This window comes from Triticum aestivum, chromosome 2A (genome assembly GCF_018294505.1).
Source record: "Triticum aestivum cultivar Chinese Spring chromosome 2A, IWGSC CS RefSeq v2.1, whole genome shotgun sequence".
Taxonomy (NCBI): domain Eukaryota; kingdom Viridiplantae; phylum Streptophyta; class Magnoliopsida; order Poales; family Poaceae; genus Triticum; species Triticum aestivum.
In genome coordinates this window covers 686,701,671-686,723,161 of record NC_057797.1, presented here as the reverse complement: position 1 = coordinate 686,723,161, position 21,491 = coordinate 686,701,671, and the positions used below count along the sequence as shown (strand labels likewise).

Genomic DNA, 21,491 nt, shown 5'->3' with positions numbered 1-21,491 from the left:
GGTGGCGGCAGTCCATCGGCCGCCGTGACGTGAGAGGAGGATGGGGATGGGGCCGCGATCTGGACGTATGGAGCGGTCGAGAGGAGGGGAAGCAGGTGGCTGGGTTTTTCCATCGTGCGGGGTTTGGGGGAGGTCAAACGAGAGGGTTTTTTTCGTGCGGGAGGCAGAGCAACGAGGGCGGATGTAGGGAGACGGGACGTGGTCGGTTGGCAGGAAAAGGAAAGCTAGGCATTTTTTTAGGCAGTAGAGATGATTGATGATAAGAAAGAGAAAATCACATCAATATAAGGAAATATCCTATCAGTACTTGATTGATTGCGATTTATTTTTTATATGGTAACTAATCTGATCATCAATACCTGTATTGATTGCGATTTATTTTTTATGAATGAGAGCAGGGGCTGATTTGTTTCCTTAAAGTATGATGCGTCTTTAAAATCTTTTATTTGTTTCCTTAAAATCTATTATTTGTTTCCTAAAGAAATTTGCAATAATGGGAGGTATCGGTTGATTTGGATAAGTTAGTAAAGTTAGATACTTGATTGCGTGCACGTTTGGAAAGTGCTGATTTGCAAGGAAAGAGCTGAGGGGTAAATAAACCGGTGAATAAGAAACCAGCATCGAAAAAAATCTACGACGGTTAACCTACGGAAAAAATCCGGACGAAAGTAATGGGACGAAAATTGACTGGCGGAGACTACCAACTGCTCCATTAGAAGTAGAGATTCTTCCCGTGCGATCGATCCCCTTCCTAGGGTTCATCGGTCGTCACACCGCCTCCCACATCCGTTGGAGGAGCTCTTCGCGGAGGACGAGCCACTCGCCCGGCTGTACATCGACGACGCCGACGACTGCTTCGAGCCCATAGGGACAGCAGTCCGTCCCCACCTACGTCTCCTCGTGCGCCTCCGCCTGCGGACGCGCCGGCTCCTGCCGGGTTCGTCAACGACGACGTCGGGCGCATCGCCTGCCCGCGCGCATCACGGGGCACCGATGCGGGCAGGCGGTGGTTCCCGATCTCGCAGGCTCCCGCCGGCTCCCCTCGCCGCATGTCAAGGCCGGCGTCGGTGATCTTCACCGACCCGGATCCAACACGGGGGCGTAACGAGCTGGCCCCACCCAGCCCGCCCCGAGACGCCCTGCCGCTCCACCTCGCTCCTCTCCTCCCCCCGGGCTGGGGTCGCCCGGGCTGCGGCAGGTGCACAACTACAGCGCCAACTGAACTACACCCTGTGCCTAGTTCGCGACGAGGGTCCCTTACAGCACGAGGTAATCATATTCTATTTTATCACTCTGAAGATCTGGATTTCTTCAGTACGGACGCTTTTGTCTTTGTGCTTGGTATTTTAGTTTACTAGCATAATGAGCACGCGTTGGATCAATTGAGAAACCACATATGTTACCTTGATATAGTCTCCTGGGCGTGGATCTTTATACTTTCGAATAATTACAATCAAGTTCATAGGTGTGAAAGTGATACCTGATTATATGCCAAATGCAAGAAAGAAAAGAAAAAAACGACGGTCTGGATAATGTTGGTTTGACATCCACCAGTTGAAGCTGTTTTAGGAAAATGCCTATGCAGCTTTGGTTGGACATATTTCAAACCCTTCTTATATGGTTTTAACACTTACACGGCACTGTGTTCCAATCTTATAGTCATGGGAGCGTTTTCCGTGCAATCATAATTATTGCACTTTATTTCTTTTGATACATTATCTGAAGGACTGGAGTATCACCAAAGAACTAGCCATGGAGAGCGGTGCGTGGAAGCCTGCTATCCATGTGCCAGCAGAACCATGAGTTGGTCACGAGATCTTATGTGTTTCACCTCTAGCCTACCCCAACCCTGTGTGGGACTAAAGGCTTTATTGTTGTTGTTTTATTTCTTTTGGTACATTGTCAGGCCAGGCACATTTCATAAAGAAAAGGTTTTACATGAGAACTTGAGAAGAAAGAGTTGATGAAGTAAATTATATCCGAACAGTATAACGATGTTGTGGTTGGAATTTACAAAATGTCATTTGACACTGAAGAGATGCTAGTTTTCATAATGCTGTGATTCTGCCCTGGTAGTTTTGGCATAATTTATGCAATGGTGCTGTTAATTCTGCATAACATCAATATTCGAATTCAACAGTATTAACCTAGAGTTTTTGCAGAGTTCGGAGCACTACGTTTGGCGAAGGTCCTGTGACGTGTCAGTTGAGTTCGAGCGCCTTTGGTCAATCTACCAAAGGTGTGATGGTCTAAACGATTTGCCCTACGGCGTTGTTTGGATAGTGAATTTTAGCCATGGGTATATATAGTACAAGTTTTTAGCTGAATTTTTGTAAAACCGGTTTTAGTATTTTTTTTTATGATTAACGAGTTTATAGAAAACTTTGTTTTGGTTAGCAAAGAATAGAACCGGGCTGGTACAGTCCATTGTTTGGATAACCAACTCTTATTTTTCTTTTCCGTGTCATCCGTGAGCCCGTGACCTTCTCCTTCTTCCTCTATCGTCCATTGACGAGAGTACATGACCAAGCTCCAGATATGATTCTTCCTCCGCCCTGGCTGCTGCTCGCCTCCAGTTAGGCCCGCACAGCTCCACGTGCTATCGACCGGCGACGGCGCTTTCCCTGGCACCGAGGTCGTTGCTTTCTCCCGGAATAGGCTCTGACTGGGCTGCTGCTTGCCTGCCCTCGCACCTCCATCATGTGTGCGCGGCCGCCGGCGACCGTTTACCTTGGTGGCCGAGGCCGTCTATGATGTGAATGGAGCAGCCACACCCAGGCATCGCATAACTCGTGAGAGTGCTTGCCGCCGTCCACCCTGACGTCCATCGCGGCCAGCCACGCGGCGGCGACCATGCCGGCGATGGAGCTCAGTCTATCACCTGAGGGAAAAATATGTTAAAAATAATTGTGTCACTAGTGTGAAAAAGAGAAAAGGGGACTCGCAATTCTGGGGAGAGATGTTGAAACACAAGGATTTCTTCTTTTCCTTGTGCAAATTTGTTGTGGGGAATGGAGAGAATACCCGGTTCTGGGAAGATTGGTGGATTGGCCCAAAAGCCTTGAAAGATAGTTACCCACGTATATATAATATATGCTTTGACAAGGAGAAGTCAGTGGCCTGGGTTCTGGAAAAAGGACTAGATAATATAGGCTTTAGGAGATCGCTGTTATGGGAACATATCAAAGAGGCGTGCGAAAGTGTGGTGCTTGATGAGTCCTCTGATAAGATTAGGTGGACTCTTACTGGGGATGGAAATTATAGTGTGAAAACCTGTTATAGACATTTGATCCAGAATGAAATGAAATATCCATATAAATTTTTATGGAAAGTGAAAATGCCCCCTAGAGTTAAGTTTTAAATTTGGTTGCTGCTTAGGGGAAGTGTTCTGACCAAGCAGAATCTTAAAAGGAGGGGGTGGAAGGGAGACACAAAATGCTCCTTTTGTGGGAGAGAAGAAGATAATGAGCACCTTTTTGTCCACTGTTCTGTTGCTAAGATGCTGTGGATGGTTTTAAAATGCTCTTTTAATATTCATGATATCCCTGGAAAAATCAATGACATCTTTGGGCAATGGCTAAACAAATTTGGTAAAGATAATAGGAACCTCATGATTGTGGGTATTTCGGCAATGTTGTGGACAATGTGGAAATTAAGGAATAGATTAGTCTTTGATAATCATAGGGTTACTGATCCCTGTGTTCCTGTTAACTTGATTATTAAAAACGTACATGAGTGGTGTGTGTTGCAGAAAAGCCAAGAAAAAATAGATCTCATGAAGGGGGGCGTAAATCAGGTTGAGCGGGTGGCCATGGAGATCTTCAAGGCGACGCGCGGCTGGGCAACTGGAGTTCCAAGACTTGGTGGTCCCTAGATCGACTACGCTGATGCCTGATCTTCTCTGCGCTTGCTACTAGCCTTCCTGCCTTCTCTCGTCTTCCTATCCTAATCAAAAGGCTGTAACTATGCAATTTGCCCCTGTGTGTGGCTTTGAATGATGTAATAGCTAGCGATGTTTCCTGGAGTCTAGTTTGCGTGATCTTCGTTAGGGATCTACCAAATATTCTGGCAAGATGATGATATGGGGGAGACGGAAGGGATGGCTTCCTCTCCAACATATATCATCGCCAGTTTGTTGGAGGTTTCGGTTTGGTTTGTCTGGAGTCTGAACGGTTGATTTCTTTATATGAAATCGGAGAGGCAAGCTCTCTTTTATCAAAAAAAATTTAAAAATCTCGCGGTTGCTAATCGAGGAGGTAAATGTTTGATCGACCGAAGGACTTGTACTCTTCCTGAAGCAAAACTAGAACCAGCGAATTGTTGAGGAACGAGAGATGAGGAGGAAAGTAGTAGTTACGACCAGTATTTGAGAAACGCGCTTTTGCAAAAACGACTAATAGTCGTTTTTCTGCAAACCCAGAATCCTGGGTTTCTGGAAACTAAGTTCCTAAATCCATGGATTAGGTGGAGTAGCCAAACAAGATTTTATACGGTTAAACAGATTTCCTAGTCTATAGAGATCTGATTTTGTACATTTATCCTATCCAAACAACGCCTACGGGGACACGGAGGTTGCAGAACCAATGCGGGCTATTCTCAAGAAGCGGCTCCCTGTATGTGCTCAAGTCCGCCGTGATACCTCCTTGCTTCCCAGACGAGTACCAAGAAGCCATGACCTCCAACTAGTCGCACATGTTGATTGTTACTCCCTCCGTTCCAAAATAGATGACTCAACTTTGTACTAACTTTAGCATAAAGTTGGGTCATCTATTTTGGAACGGAGGGAGTAGAAGGGAGTTGCAAACCAGAACTTGTTTTGGATCTTTGCGGCTCCGTGGCTAGGATCATTGGACATTAAAAGTTAGTTTGGGATATTGGCCCGGCAGCACAAGTTGCTTGTAGAAAGCTCATACTGGTGTTACTGGTGTGACACATTTCCTTTTCTTGTTTGCTTTTGTGTCTCTTGATGATAGAACTAGAATAGTGTTGATATGCATGTTTTTGTTGAAGTCCATTCAATTGTTATTTCGTTGGCTTTGGTGTTTCCTAATTGGATGCGATCTGAATACATAAGGATTCCCAGTCTCCATCTATAGTATTTCTCTTAGGGCTAGGTCTACTGAGACTTAACCAAGTCTCAGAAGAAATTGTACAAATCTCCATGTATGATTGACTTATCAAAACGGTTTCTCTTATCTAAATCTCTAGCTTAGGCAGGTGAAAATGTTTTGCTTTAACAATGGAACTGGGACTTTGCAATTTACACTACCCAGAAGTCTAAGAAACAATAGAGAAGAATCTGCAACTCTGCATCCCCCAAACCTAGCTAGAGGACAGATCAAGTCCTTGAAAGCACCCAAAGAGACGATGAACGAATGAAGAATAACAAAAGGCAAAACCAATTAATGTAAAGGTTGCAAGGGCATAACACGAGTGAGCGAGTAGGGCCGGCTATTTTAGGCAGTTGTATCAGAGGAAGCACATTACATCAGATTTTGGCTTGGCAGCTGCAGGAGAAGACACAATTCTGCAATGTAACGAAATACTAAATCTTGGCAGCTGCAGGAGAAGACACAGTTCTGCAATGTAATTACAAAAGCCCATCCTCACGACAAACTGATTGATAGTATAACATAGCAAATAATTATACAAAGCATTCACCAGTGCTTAGCTTAGCACAGTTTGACATGGATCACAGTAACAATGTCAAAACACATGGCTAAACTTAAGATTGCTCATTACAAATCATATGGATTCAATACCATCTATTTGTAAGCAGTCTCTTCAGATCTTCGTCATCGTCAGAGAAGTCGATTGTTTTGAGCATATCCTCCCGTGCTCTGTCGCTATCTGCTCGGACTCGGGCCCTCTTAGCAAGAAAGTCATCATCAACCTCGACGTATCCATTCTTGGCGTACTCACTGCGTACCCAGGCCTGAAATTTGGAATAGTCCTCACCAATTTTATAGTAGGCACGCACACCAGCATAATAAGCCACCATTTCCTCATCCATCTCCTCTTCTGGCGAAGGAATCAAGTCAGGGTTCTGGAGCTTCAGGGCCTTGAAGTCAGACGGGGCATCACGGTCATCATCGATCACACGGGCAAGGATCCGAGCGACGTCCGCCTGTGGCAGCCGCGTCATTTTTTTCCCTGGAACCGACTTCGCATAAGCAGCTTCCAGTACCGCGGAAGAACCGGTCGCCGTCGCCTTCCTTTTTTTGGTGGTGCCCGGCTTCAGCGCGCGCTTCTCCACCGAAGACCGCTTCAGCAGGCACAGGCACTCCTTGCCGGCGGCCAGCGAATCCTTTGCCGGCCCAACTAGATCCGCCGCCATGCTTCCGGCGATGCGCGAACCCTCCTCGCCGGCGCGCTTGTCCACCGAAGCAGGCTGGCACTACTCGCCGGCGGCTAGCGCGTCCTTGGCCGGCCTCTTATCCGCCGCCATGCTTCCTGTGATGCGCGAACCCTCCTCACCGGCCATTGGTCGGTTGATCTGATCTCCTGCGCCTCGCCTCACTCAACGCGCCGCGAGATTTGGAGGAGAGTTGACGAACCCTAGCTCTCGAATTGTGGGGAGAAACCGGCGTGGGCTGGAGAATAAAAAGGCAGAGCCTTTTCTTTGCGCGTGGGGAGAGAGAGAGACAGAGCTATTGTCGGAGTCGGAGTTGTTGTTTGTTTTTCCTGAGACACGGAGTCTGAGTTTTTCTGTTGGCCGGGCCTCCAAAATCGGGCCAGGATCCCCACTGGAGGAGAGTTTTGATCACTTCTTTTAGAATGGGCCCTCTTTTTCTTTCTGTTTTCTGTTTTCGTTTTTTCTTTATTTTTGTACTTTTCTTATACATAAAAAACTATTACTAATATACATATACATATATATAAAATATTAAAAAACACTCTACAAAACACATTTGGAAAATGTTGAACAAGTATTTGGAAAATGTTAATCAAGCATTCGGAAAAAATATTGAATGTGTGAAGAAAAAATGGTTGATCATGTATTAAAAAAATGATGAAATATTTTGATCATGTATATAAAAATGTAAATCAAACATTTAAGAAAATATTGAACAAGTATTTAAAAATGTTAATCAAGCTCTCAGCCGCCCGCCACGTGTCACGCTCTGGGCGCTTCCTCCAGATTTTTTTTCGTATGCGTCTTCGGCTTTTTAAATGATTTTTTTTTAAGTTTCCGTTTTTCCACTGGTCTTTCATAACTTTTGGACCAAAACGCGTTTTCATTTTTTTTCCTTTCGCGAGAGTCACGGTTTTGCTTCCGCGAGAGGCACGGTTTTGGTTTCGCGAGAGTCACGGCCGTGCCTCTCGAAAACGAAAAGATGCGTTTTTTTCTTTTGCGAGTTGTGCTTTCACGAGAGGCACAGTCGTGCCTCTCGGAAACGGAAAAAACGTGTTTATGTTTTTTTTTTCGCGAGAGGCACGGCCATGCCTCCTCAGAAACGAAAAAAAATGTGTTTTTTCTTCTTCTTTTTTCCTTCCGCGAGAGGCACAGTTTTGCTTCCGTGAGAGTCACGGTTGTGATTTCGTGTGAGGCATGGGCGTGCCTCTTTCGAAAAGGAAAAAACCCGTGCTCCCGGCTCGGTTTTTTCGTCTGGTTTTTTCGTGAAAAGAAAGTTCGTCGAAACCTATCAACATGGGATCTAGTTTTGAAGATCTCGACGCGAGGAATCTAACGGTGAAAATGGTTCGAGATTTGGACACTTTAAGAGATAAAACGTTTTAAATAAACGAATCTAAGAAAAAGGGAAAACTCCCAGGTTGCGTCAAGTGGCGCACATGCAGCGCGCCACTTGTCGCAACCTGGGAGGAGGGAGCAAGGTTGTCAGAATCGCGATTCTGAATCGGATCGGAGCTCCGATGGTAGTATCATAAATCGTAGATCTTAACTATCAGGATCGTAAAAACGTTGATTCCGTGAACTAAAATCGTAGAAATTAGAGGGGTTAGTTTGGATCGTAAAGCCGTAGAATCGTACAAAAGAATCGTGATTCTGACAACCTTGGGTGGGAGTGATGTCTGCACTAGGTACTCCTCAACTAGTGATTTCGCGATATCTCGCCTTTAGCAAGGCTTGTTTCCAACTGGATGAAGGGGCGAGCGGGATGGGCCCTCTTTTTTTCTTTTTTCTTTTTCTTTCTGTTTTCATTTTTTGCTTTATTTTTGTACTTTTGTTTATACTATAAAACACTCTACAAAACACATTTGAAAAATGTTGAACAAATATTTGAAAAATGTTAATCAAGCATTCGGGAAAATGTTGAGCGTGTATAGAAAAAAATTGTTGATCATGTATTTAAAAAATAATGAAATATTTTGATCATGTATATAAAAATGTTAATCAACCATTTAAAAAAATAACAAGTATTTAAAAATATTAATCAAGCATTTGGGACATGTTATATGTGTATAGAAAAAATGTCGACCAATGTATTAAAAATGATGAAATATTTTGATCATGTATATAAAAATGTTAATCAAGCATTTAAAAAATGTTGAACAAGTATTTAAAAATGTTAATAAGGCATTCGGGAAATGTTATATGTGTATAGGAAAATGTTGACCAATGTATTAAGAAAATGATGAAAAAATAGATCATGTATAAAAAAATGTTAATCAAGTATTTCAAAAAATGTTGAACAAGTAACTGAAAAAAGTTAATCATGATGCTCACCACCGGGAATGAGTAATTTCATCGTAGGCATGCTGGAGGTATATGGAGATGGATGAGATTGATCATGTAATCGACTTTGCTATGCTTAATGCTTGTCACTAGGGTCCGAGTGCCATGATTTCAGATCTGAATCCTTTTATGTTTCCATGAATATATTTGAGTTCTTCATCCTATCTGAAAGTTATATGCACCTGTTATTATTCTGATCGGTAGACCCCAAGGTGACAACAATTGGGATACTCTCGAGGGATGACCATAATTTGAGGAGTTCATGTATTCACTATGTGTTATTTCTTTGTTCCAGTTCTTCACTAAAAGATGCGCCTTAATCTCGACTCCAAAAGGGGGAGTTGGTAGTCTCACTTCACCTCCCACCAACCCATTAGTAAACCTTACACCTAGTCCTGGCCATGGGCAGCCCGGCCCGAACGGCCCGACCCTACCCGGCCCAAAAAAGCCCGACTCGGCCCGACCCAACGCTGCACCCGGGCCGGGCCCGAGCCTAGATTTTGAGCCCGAAGGTCGGGCCCGCCGTTTTCGTGATTTACTGAAGGGGCCCGACGGGATTTATCACTTTCGGGCCAGGCTTGGGCCCAAAAACCAGGCCCGACGATCGGCCGGTCTAGGCTCGGGCCTAGGTTTTCTGCCTCGGGCTTTGGTAGGCCCGGCCCGAAGCCCGTCTTAGCCCGGCAGATGGCCAGGTATTACGCCTATAAGCATCTTACATGCGACCTTTCGCTCAACCACACCCAATTTTGGCCAGCCCATTTGATGCGTACATTAACTCAATGAAATCAACACTTCCCTAAAATAACATCATGCATTAACTCATTCAAATCAAATCACTACTTACCAACATAGCCAGATGCGCATTTTTATTTCCAAATCAAATCACTATCTTCATATCATTACTAACAAAACAAATCACTACCTACCAAATCAAATCACTACTCAAATATTGTTTTATCAACTAGGACAATGCTCGTGCGTTGCTACGTGCAACGAAATCTCTTACCAAAACTAAAGCGTGGCAAAAGATACTAATCAAAATATTTTTGTGCGAGTATTGATGCATGTATCGATACATCATCAGCGTAGCCACCTTCTTGACCTCATCTTCCATGCATCCCATCAACGTTCCTGTTCCACTTGTTGATGACACTGCTAAAGGAAAATTTGCATCATTAGGTTAGATTGATTTAATCCAGGTGATGTGAATATTAAACTGAACATACCTTAGTCCAACAATATGCGTAGCTACGAGTAGAGATGTGGCCCGTCATTTCCATCTAGAACTCGCTAAGATGATCCTTGTTAATGCATTCCTCCGGCTCTATGTTCCTCAACATGTCCCGAACAGCTTGTCGACAAACTCCTTGGAGTTCTCCAGGCCTTGGTTTGAGAAGCACGTGAAGGAAATATGCCCTAGAGGCAACAATAAAGTTGTTATTCATATTTCCTTATATCATGATAAGTGTTTATTATTCATGCTAGAATTGTATGAACCGGAAACTTAGTAAATGTGTGAATACATAGACAGACAAAGTGTCACTAGTATGCCTCTACTTGACTAGCTCATTAATCAAAGATGGTTAAGTTTCCTAGCCATAGACATGAGTTATCATTTGATGAACGGGATCACATCATTAGAGAATGATGTGATTGACTTGACCCATCCGTTTTAGCACAATGATTGTTTAATTTGTTGTTATTGCTTTCTTCATAACTTATACATGTTCCTATGACTATGCGATTATGCAACTCCCGAATACCGTAGGAACACCTTGTGTGCTATCAAACATCACAACGTAACTGGGTGATTATAAAGATGCTCTACAGGTGTCTTCGAAGGTGTTTGTTGGGTTGGCATAGATTGAGATTAGGATTTATCACTCCGTGTATCGGAGAGGTATCTTTGGGCCCTCTCGGTAATGCACATCACTATAAGCCTTGCGAGCAATGTGACTAATGAGTTAGTTACGGGATGATGCATTACGGAACGAGTAAAGAGATTTGCCGGTGACGAGATTGAACTAGGTATTGAGATACCGACGATCGAATCTCGAGCAAGTAACATACCGATGACAAAGGGAACAACGTATGTTGTTATGCCGTTTGACTGATAAAGATCGTCGTAGAATATGTGGGAGCCAATATGAGCATCCAGGTTCCGCTATTGGTTATTGACCGGAGATGAGTCTCGGTCATGTCTACATAGTTCTCGAACCCATAGGGTCCGCACGCTTAACGTTCGATGACGATCGGTATTATCAGTTTATGTGTTTTGATGTACCAAAGGTAGTTCGGAGTCCCGAATATGATCATGTACATGAAGATCGATATATTGGAAGGCTATGTTTGGACACCGGAAGGGTTCCGGATGAGTTCGGGCATTTTCCAGAGTACCGGGAGGTTACCGGAACCCCCCGGGGAGTCAATGGGCCTTATTGGGCCTTAGTGGAAGAGAGGAGGAGGCGGCCAGGTGGTGGGCGCGCCCCCCAAGCCCAATCCGAATTGGGGTAGGGGGGCGGACCCCCTCTCCTTCTCCCTCTCTCCCTCTTCCTTCTTCTCTACTCCTACTAGGGAAAGGGGAAACCTACTCCTAGTGGGAGTAGGGCGCGCCATAGAGGGCCGGCCCTTTCCCTCCCCCCTCCTTTATATACGGGGGAGGGGGCACCCCATAGACACACAAGTTGACAATTGTCTTAGCCGTGTGCGGTGCCCCCCTCCACAGATTTCCATCTCGGTCATATCATTGTAGTGCTTAGACGAACCCCTGCGTTGGTAACTTCATCAACACCGTCACCACGCCGTCGTGCTGGCGGAACTCTCCCTCGGCCTCAGCTGGATCAAGAGTACGATGGACGTCACTGAGCTGAACATGTGCAGATCGTGAAGGTGCCGTGCGTTCGGTACTTGATCGATTGGATCGCGAAGATGTCTGACTACATCAACCGCGTTTTGTTAACGCTTCCGTTTTCGGTCTACGAGGGTACGTGGACACAATCTCCCCGCTCATTGCTATGCATCACCTAGATCTTGTGTGATCGTAGGAATTTTTTTGAAATTACTACGTTTCCCAACAGCACGCCCATTAGTCCACCCGCCGTGAGTTGTTAAGTTGATCAATGAAAGTGTTTCCTCTTTTGATCGAAGAAGGTATCACATGCATTAATTGGAGAAGGCTTATACTAATTCAAAAACACATATTACTTGAAGTTTTATGCTCCTGATGTAACATAGTAATACCGGTAAATCCAAAAGGAACTCTCTCTGTGTGTGCGTGTGCCTGCGTGTGTGTATGTGTGCGTGTGTTTCTCTGGGAGGATGGATGTTTGTCTATGAGATCACATTCTAGCATAATAATTCCAATGTCTCGGTATCATTTTCGTATGACTTTGAGCACAAATCTTATATTCAAATCTACCTGATCGCGAATCCATGATAACTCATGTCACTAAAAAGACTGATCAGACAAAGGCAAAGTATTTGAGGTGCATTACCTGCTTCGCCAACTTGAAGTTGCTTTCTCTTCCGTCTACAACAAAAAAATATCAACAAAATCACACAAAATAGTCTGTAGCAATCTGAATATTGACTATACTTATGTAACTCCAACAATTCTGAAAAATTAGGAAAATGTAGGCAATTTGTATATAAATCTTGTGTAAAAAATAGAATTTTTCATCGCTTTTGTGAATTTTCAAAATTCTTCTACTGGACGTAAAAATTTCCGTTTTCCAACAAGATCAAATCAACTATCACCCAACACAATCCTAAAGGCTTTGCTTGGCACAAACACTAACTAAAACACTAAAACACAATCATAGCAGTAGCATAATTGTGTAAACACACAAGAATAGAAATAAAAGTGAAAATTTTATTTTATTCATTGGGTTGCCTCCCAACAAGCGCTATTGTTTTATGCCCTTAGCTAGGCATAATGCATAGATTCAAGTATTGTCATCTTTGGTTTTTGCTCCATAGGTTGCCCTCATGATTGACCCATATGTTGGCTTAATTTTAGTTCTAGTGAAGTGTTCCATACCCTTCTTTAGAGGAAACTAAAATTTAATATTCCCTTCTTTCATATCAATCACGACACCTATAGTTCATAAAAATGGTCCACCAAGTATTATGGGACAAGACGGATTGCAATTGATATCAAGAACAATAAAGTCTATGGGCACATAATTCATATTTTCAAGAATGATAACATCATCAATTCTTCCCAAAGGCTTTTTAATAGTAGAATTCGCCAAGTGCAAATTAAGAGAACGCTCTTCCAAATTGGTAAAACCGAGCACATCACATAGAGATTTCGGAATTGTGGAAACATTAGCACCCAAATCACATAAAGCATTGCACTCATAATTTTTTATCATGAGTTTAATGGTGGGTTCCCATTCATCATATATTTTTCCCGGAATTGAAATCTCTAATTCCAACTTTTCTTCTAAAGCTTTCAGCATGGCATCCACAATATGTTTAGTAAAAGCTTTATTTTGTTCATAGGCATTTGGGTGAATTTATCATGGATTGTAACAAAGAAATGCATTCAATCAAATAACAACTATCATAATTAAAGTCTTTGTAATCCAAGAGGGTGGGCACATCACTAGTTAAAGTTTTTACCTCTCCAAACCCACTTTTATCAAAATTTTCAACAAGATTTTCACCCTCCGGATTATGAGGATGCCTTCTAGCTAAATTGACTGTTCTTCAGTCCTCTTATCATCAAGTTTAATATTACTAAACAAGGAATCAATAGAAGAAACACCAATCATCTTAACATCTTCATCATTGCTATGAAAAAAATCGGCTCCATAGCTGTTGAAGTTCCTCCACAAGAGTCTCCATGAACAAATCAAAATCTTTTCCAAGACTTTTTGGACCTGGGATGAGCAAGGTCATTATGTAGTTTGATTCTTTGGTGCAGACATTTGGAGGCATGTTGTAAGGGATAACAAGCACTGGCCACATGCTATATGGGGCGCTCTGGTGGCCAAATGGGTTAAATCCATCTGAAGCTAAGCCAAGTCTAATGTTTCTCAGGTCAGCAACAAACTTTTCATGTTTCTGATTGAAGCTTTTCCACTCACTATCATATGATGGATGGCTCATTACATTCTGATCTCTGTACTCCTGGTTCCTAGAATGCCACAATACATCCTCTCTTGTTTCAGCATCATGAAACAACCTCTGCCATCTTGGTGTAATTGGAGAATGTCTCAGAACATTATGAGGAATCCTCTTCACAGCATCGCCATCTTTCCATCTTGATGATTTGCATTTCGGGCATTCACTTAAGTTGGCATAATCCTTCCGGAACAGAACACAATTATTCTTACAAACATGGATCATATCATATCCAATTCCAACTGCACGAAGGAAATTCTTCATTTTACTGTAGGTGTGTGGCAGCTCAGACGCATCTGTGAAAGCTTTGTGGAAAGCAGCCAACATCGCATCGAATGATTTGTTGGTCATCCGCTCAGATGTCTTCACCTGAAGAAAGGTTACCATAGCTGAGAATACTAATAACTTATTTCCTGGGGTGACAACCACGTGGCATTGTTCCAACATGCGGGCCCATCGTTTTTGTTCTACAGGTGAAAGTTCACGGAATGAACGAGCATTTCATAGGATTGTTTCAATGTTGGTCAAACTCACTGGCTCCACCACCACCTCCTCCTCCTCCTCTTCCACCTGAGCATCAGGAAGATCAAGATGGTGATCTGCTGCTTCCACGTAGTCAATAACATTGACGTTCACAGCTTCACGATGATGAACCCACCTAGTATATGTGACCGACATCCCATACAAGTGTAGATGATTTTGCATAGTTGACTGGGGTCTTGTAACTGACTTCATACAACTGCTACACGGGCAGAGCACATCTGATTTCGAACCACCGTACTCAGCTCTGATAAAGTTCATGAAGTTTTCAACCCCCTCGATATATGCAGCGGAGAATCTTCGAGCAGAAGTTATCCAAGTCCTGTCCATCTATTAGACATACAAATTAGTTCTTCTACTAGATATTACAGGAAAAACATATATGCTTTTTTATGAAGTCCAGAAAAAAATACCTAGGTCGATGTCTAAAGCTATGGCAAGATATTTGGACGAGCAGATCTAAGTAACAAAATATATGTAAAGCTAATTTAGCAAATAGATTTGAGTGCTAAGTTATGGCAGGCTGTTTCAGCAGTCAATGAGGTCGAGCACACAGCCATCAAACTATCGAAGGCCATCGCAGCAACAAAGATCGAGTATAAAATGGTGTAGAGCTATTTCACCAAACAGATTGGCTACTAGACCATGGCAATATACATCACAATAAATATATGGCAGGATATTTTAGCAACTAATCGGCCTTGGCATGCCATCTCAGCTAAGCAGGTTGAGTACAGAACAAGGCAAGGAAGCTTATTAAGCAGAGCATATTGACTATAAACTACTTCAGCAAACAATGAGATTAACAGCGTCTATCAGCTAACATTCAACGCTACACCGACATGCACGGGGCCTCAGTCTAGAATGCGCGTACCGTGGGAGAAGCTGGCCATCGTGTGTCTCCACACGAACGTCGCCAGCGGTGGCCGCGCTGACCGCCGTGCGCCTCCACAAGAACGTCGCCAGTGGTGGCGGCGCGGCTAGAGGACGGTAGTCTACAAGAGCGTACTGTGGGAGCGAGAGGATCGCCGTGCGTCCCCCTCGATGAACTACGGCACCGACGTATCGGCATGGCGGGGAGGGCGGCTTTGGCAGAGCGAATGGAGTGGAGGGGGACGGGGGGAGGGTGTTTGGGGAATACTATTGGCTAGTTGGCCGAAGGGCGGTTGAATCTAGGATTTGGGGGGAATTTTTGGGTGGGGAGGGGGAGGATTTTTGCGCGATGGGCAGGGGGAGTTTGGCGGATGGTCGGTTTCTCCAAGTGCAGTCCCATGTGTCAGTGAAGAGGCAAGCCAAAGCGCGTTCCGTTTGCGTGAGCCGTGTGCAGGACCGAACATGTGTGGGGTGCAATGCGACCGCGAGAAGGGTGCTATGAGTGTACCGCCTTTTTTCCTTTTAAACTAGGTGCTTTGCCCCCTCAAAAAACACTTGTTTCTTCGCGCCATCCATCAATACTACTACTAGTAATCCGGTAATCCTGACTAAAACGGCGTGGTCGGGTCTTTGCCCGCGCGATATGCTAGGAGATTGGCTTAGTTGGGTTTTTTTAGGACGAGTAATGCTACACCTACGTAATCCCAGTTATGTAATTAACGTAATGTGAAATGTGTGAGCTGTTGATTGTAGATTGGGGGGAGGGAGGGGCCCACCACCATGAAAATCAGGGGAGGAGAGAGAGAGGCAATTTACGTTAACCCTTTCGTAGGTTGTCGTAGATGTACAAAGATGTGAAATGCGTGAATGTGTAGTGGATGTACTTTTGGAGTGCCTAAGATAAATTGTGTATGTATATACCCTATGTGTTTATCTTACTTCGCATGTTAGCTTTGTCTCGGTTCAATAAAAAGCAGAGTTGGTGATGATGGTGTGCCTGTCATCCTGCAATATAGGTCGTCAGATCTATATCTAACGGATATGAAGGAAACTATGACAATTTACCCGCACTCCTCTCTGCATTTGCGGATAAGGCCATCCCTCGTTCATCCTTTTCTCCCACAAGATCTTGATCTTCCGTGCAATGCACGGGCATCTTGCTAGTGCTCCTACAATATACTATATTATTGTGAAAGTTCATATACACCAGCCGAGATTAATGCAAACATGGCAGATTTTCATTACATTTCGAACTTTTATAGGACAGAAACAAAAGAAACCCGACCCTAAACCTATTCTACGGCGGCGACCGACGTCCTCCATCTGCGATGTCCATGTACGGGGGAGGGGTTCAAGACCCGTGAAGTGAAGGTGCGGTCTTCGGCGAGGAAAAGTAGAACACGGGAGACGGACCGGCTAGTTGGCACACCATGCCCTGCCGCCTCCCATGCCCTACTCATCCTCGGAGGAGTCCCCGACCTCGGCGATGCCAGACGTTGGACGGTGACAAGTAGGACGTGTGGTTGATGGTGCTCCCGTCGTCGGCCGCCAGCGTGGCCACCGCTTGTGCAGTCGCGTCCGGCGACCTCGAGCTTCATCCCCGAAGACAAGCTCTCCCGCAGAGCGTTCGCCCTTGTGGTCATGGCGGATGTGGTGCCAGATAAGAGGACGATGCGCTATAGTGTGGAGGTTAGCTGGGCGTTGCCGCTTTAAGTAGCGCATTCCGGTGAGGCCAAGCGTCCTGGTGCGTCATTAAGTCACCGGAGTTAGTTCCTCGGGCACCGATCCTCTTAATGACGGCATACGGACGGACGGCATGAATGCGGGCAGCTGGCGCCGGCTAGGAACGCACAACGCGATGACGTGAGGGTTTTTGGTGTGCCAGGGTAGCCAACTGCAGTCATGGCAACGTTGGAGATGCCCTTTGCTCACATGCGATCGACGCATGTCATTCAAAAAGCAAGACGACCTAGCATGGTCTCAGGTCCTGAGGATGCAGTTGGCCATGCTACACCACTCCGCGGACGCGTCCCGACGCCCCGTGCATCCTCGACGAGCCGGGTGTTGGGGTGTGTTTGGATGGTGGCCAAAGTGCACCTTACCAAAATTTTGGTCATGACCCAAAGATTGGTCTTTGTTTGGATGGTTGCCATTTTTTGGCATGCCAATGAACTCTAGCCAACTCTACTTCATTTTTCTTGCCAACGTCGGCCAAATCATGGGCAACCAAAATCTCAAACAAAATTTTGGCTACCCAATGCTTTGATGGGGCAACCTTGGGCACAAACCAAACATACTATTGGTCATGCCACAGCACTAACGCCACCCTCGGCACACTGAAACTGACCGTGTCTAGCGACGATGAGCATGTCGCTCACCGTGGTCACCGTGTCCAGAGGCGGTGCTGGAGTCGCGCCACGTTGTTGGCCCCCACGACCCACATGAACGGTTGCCGGTGGTGAGGAGGTCGTGGGCGAGCTCCTCCATTGGACTAGTATGCGCTACGTCGTCCCGACAGGTGTGCCCCACATGTCGGTTTCCCTGTTTTCCCGGCCATATTCAAGCGTCAGTGCTCCGCATTGCGCATTAGACCTTTCACTATGTAGGCCAAGCGAGACAACTTATTGTTTATTTGAGCCGTTCAAGTATAATCATGTAGCTTTTGCTTATTTCTCATTCCTCTCCAACCCTCCTCTCCATCGATCATGTCGCCCTCTGGTCGAGTCCATCCTCCCGCATGCCTCATTTGAACATTCTGCTGAGTATCATTCGCATGTGGGCCTTGACCATGCTTGTATTTCCAATGTTTTGTAATCTGTCCGACATGCATACAAACAAACGGCTCATTTAAAGTTTCACTTTGCCTCCACTACATGTCGCTTCGCGTCTTAGTTTTGACATCCCATTCAGTTCATGTCCCGGCACATGTTGACGAGATCGATTGATGTTCAGAGATCAATTGCGTGTCGTGTAAGGAGATAAAGGTTTGGTCTGTTTCTATGATAGAAATGACCCATGGGGGGGGGTATGTGGGGATCAGAGGGAGTATATTGTACGTTCATAAGGGAAACAAACGTATTGTACCCACCCTAGTCCTCTTTCAGTCGATCTCCGGACCCCGAGATGAAATTGAGAGAGAACGAGCGGGGGCATGTGTGATACCTAAGGCGGATTCAAAATTTTCAACCGGTGATCATAGCATCCGCAAATCATATATAAAGGATATTCAATGTTTGTTTCATTTTTGAACGTACAATATACTCCCTCCTATCCTTTCTAGTTTACATATAAGTTTTATGTGTAGTCAAAGTATCTCTACTTTGATAAAAAAAGTATCAACATTCAACAACGCCCAATCAATATTGTTAGATTCGTACGTACTCCTAGATTTGTACTCGAGATGGTTTCCAATTTGTTTGCAACCATGTGAATGTGCTTGTTCTCGCGCATGCTCTTCCTACTAGGATTTCGCCACGTATAGCCAGTCCAATAGTAACTTTTTTTAAGATCCCTATCCAATAGTACTAGTGGAGTACTGACAACATCTATACTAGAGTATGAAGTGCTCATAGTAGTACTCCCTCCGTCCATTTATATAGGGCCTATGTGGAGGAGAGAGATGTGAAAAAGTAAGGGGAGTGAGCTCTCATGCAAGAGCCTAGCTATATACACATTCCTAGTTAGATACAATAAATATGAAGAAAGAGATGGAGAGGAGATGGAAAAAAGTACTAAAACAATAGCCAACCTTATAATTTTTTTGCGGGAAATAGCCAACCTTATAGCCCACACTACTATATGAGTGCATATAATAGATGATGGCTATAGATGACATGGCAGTTCCTTATAGCCATCGACTGGCTATATTATTAACCATGCTCTAATGCGTTTTTCAAAACCGCATTTGACTATTGACAAGATCAATAGTACATGAGATGTATAATGTGAAAATTATATCATTGGAAGCTCCTTTCACATACGAATTTGACCGTATGCTTTGTGTAAGTTGCATGTCATATATTATTACTCTAACATTTGGTCAAAGTTAGTCTCAAAAAACGCATTAGGCCCTGTATAGTAAATGGAAGGAGGGAGTAGTTGTAGGATCGAAAGTATGTCTAGAGGGGGGTGATTAGACTACTTGACCAAATAAAATCTAGCCTTTTCCCAATTTTAATTCTTGGCAGATTTTAGCAACTTAGCACAAGTCAAGCAATCAACCTACACATGCAATTCTAAGAGTATAGCACCGGAATGTAAAACAATTTCATATGAAGGTAAAGGGAGGAGTTTGGAGGGAGCAAATGCAATGTAGACATGGAGATTTTTTATCCGTGGTTCCGATAGGTGGTGCTATCGTACATCCACGTTGATGGAGACTTCAACCCACGAAGGGTAACGGTTGCGCGAGTCCACGGAGGGCTCCACCCACGAAGGGTCCATGAAGAAGCAACCTTGTCTATCCCACCATGGCCGTCACCCACGAAGGACTTGCCTCACTAGGGTAGATCTTCACGAAGTAGGCGATCTCCTTACTCGTAAAAACTCCTTGGTTCAACTCCACAATCTTGACGAAGGCTCCCAAGTGACACCTAACCAATCTAGGAGACACCACTCTCCAAGAGGTAATAGATGGTGTGTTGATGATGAACTCTTTGCTCTTGTGCTTCAAATGATAGTCTCCCCAACACTCAACTCTCTCTCATAGGATAGGCTTTGGTGGAAAGATGATTTGAGTGGAAAGCAACTTGGAAGGCTAGAGATCAAGATTTATGTGGTTGGAATGGAATATCTTGACCTCAACACAAGTGTAGGTGGTTCTCTCTCAGAAAATGTATGTTGGAAGTGTAGGCATGTTTTGATGGCTCTCTCCACAAATGAAGAGTGGGTGGAGGGGTATATATATAGCCTCCACACAAAATCTAATCGTTACACACAAATCACCAAACTCGGTGGGACCGAATCAGAAAACTCGGTCAGACCGATTTGGTTCATAATGTGACCGTTAGGATTTTCGGTGGGACTGACATGTCAACTCGGTGGGACCGATGTCATTAGGGTTAGGGCATAACGTAATCTCGGTGAGACCGATTACACAAACTCGGTGGGACTGATTGGGTAATAAGCTAACCAGAGAGTTGGTCAGGCAAACTCGGTGGGACCGATTCACTCATCCTGGTTGGACCGAAACGTTACAAAAGGGAAATAGAGAGTTTCCATTGCAATCTCGGTGGGACCGATTGCTCATCTCGATTAGACCAAAACGTTATGAAGGGAAACAGAGAGATTACAATCCCATCTCGGTGAGACCGAAAAGACTAGGGTTTGTGGCAGTGGCTATGTCAAGTGAACTCGGTGGCGCCAGATAGATCAAATTGGTGGGGCCGAGTTTGACTTTTGGTTTGGGACATATTTGGATATGAGAAAGTAGTTGAGGATTTTGGAGCATATCACTAAGCATTTTGAGCAAGAACCTCATTAAGCAACACCTCACCCCCTCTTAATAGTATTGGCTTTCCTATGGACTCAATGTGATCTTGGATCACTAAAATAGAAAATGCAGAGTCTTGAGCTTTGAGCTTGAGCCAATCCTTTTGTCCTTAGTATTTTGAGGGGTCCACTTTCTTTACCCATGCCATGCCAAACATTGTGCTTTCCTAAAATATTTATCTTGAAATAGCATTAGCTCAATGAGCTATATGTTGTTAGAAATTACCAAAACCACCCAGGGATAGTTGCACTTTCAATCTCCCCCTTTTTGGTAATTGATGATAGCATATAGATCAAAGCTTCGACAAATGATCATAAGATTGAAAAACATCATCGCTTTGAGAAGTATGTGATAAGCAAGAGCTCCCCCTAAATTTGTGCATTATTTAGAAATTTGCTTTTGAATGCAAATGCACAATCGATTAGGATCATGGGTTACTCTTCCATGTCACATACATCTTGGTGGAGAGCTCAAAATGATATAACTTAAAAACATGCACTCATCACCAAGCAAGTGAATGATCATATAATGATATGAGATATGAGAGATAATATCATCCAACAAGCATTAAGGTAGCATATGATCAAACACATGATCAACAAGTATCTCACAAGGACATAAAGTATCTCACACAAGCATGCAATAAAGTAGTTTGACCAAAATAGCAAGAGAGATAAAAAGCAACACTCTCTCTCGAAGCCTATGATCTATACATTTTTCTCCCCCTTTGGCAACAAGTTACCAAAAAGTTCAAAAATG

At 44.2% G+C, this 21,491-nt stretch overlaps 1 long non-coding RNA gene across 1 annotated transcript; it reads left to right on the top strand.

The window, feature by feature from the left end:
• Positions 1–635: 635 nt before the first annotated feature.
• Positions 636–4,233, top strand: LOC123190238 (uncharacterized). Its single transcript, XR_006496224.1, has 3 exons — positions 636–1,269; positions 2,163–2,239; positions 3,752–4,233. It is a non-coding gene; the product is annotated as an uncharacterized lncRNA (long non-coding RNA).
• The last annotated feature ends 17,258 nt before the right edge of the window (positions 4,234–21,491 follow it).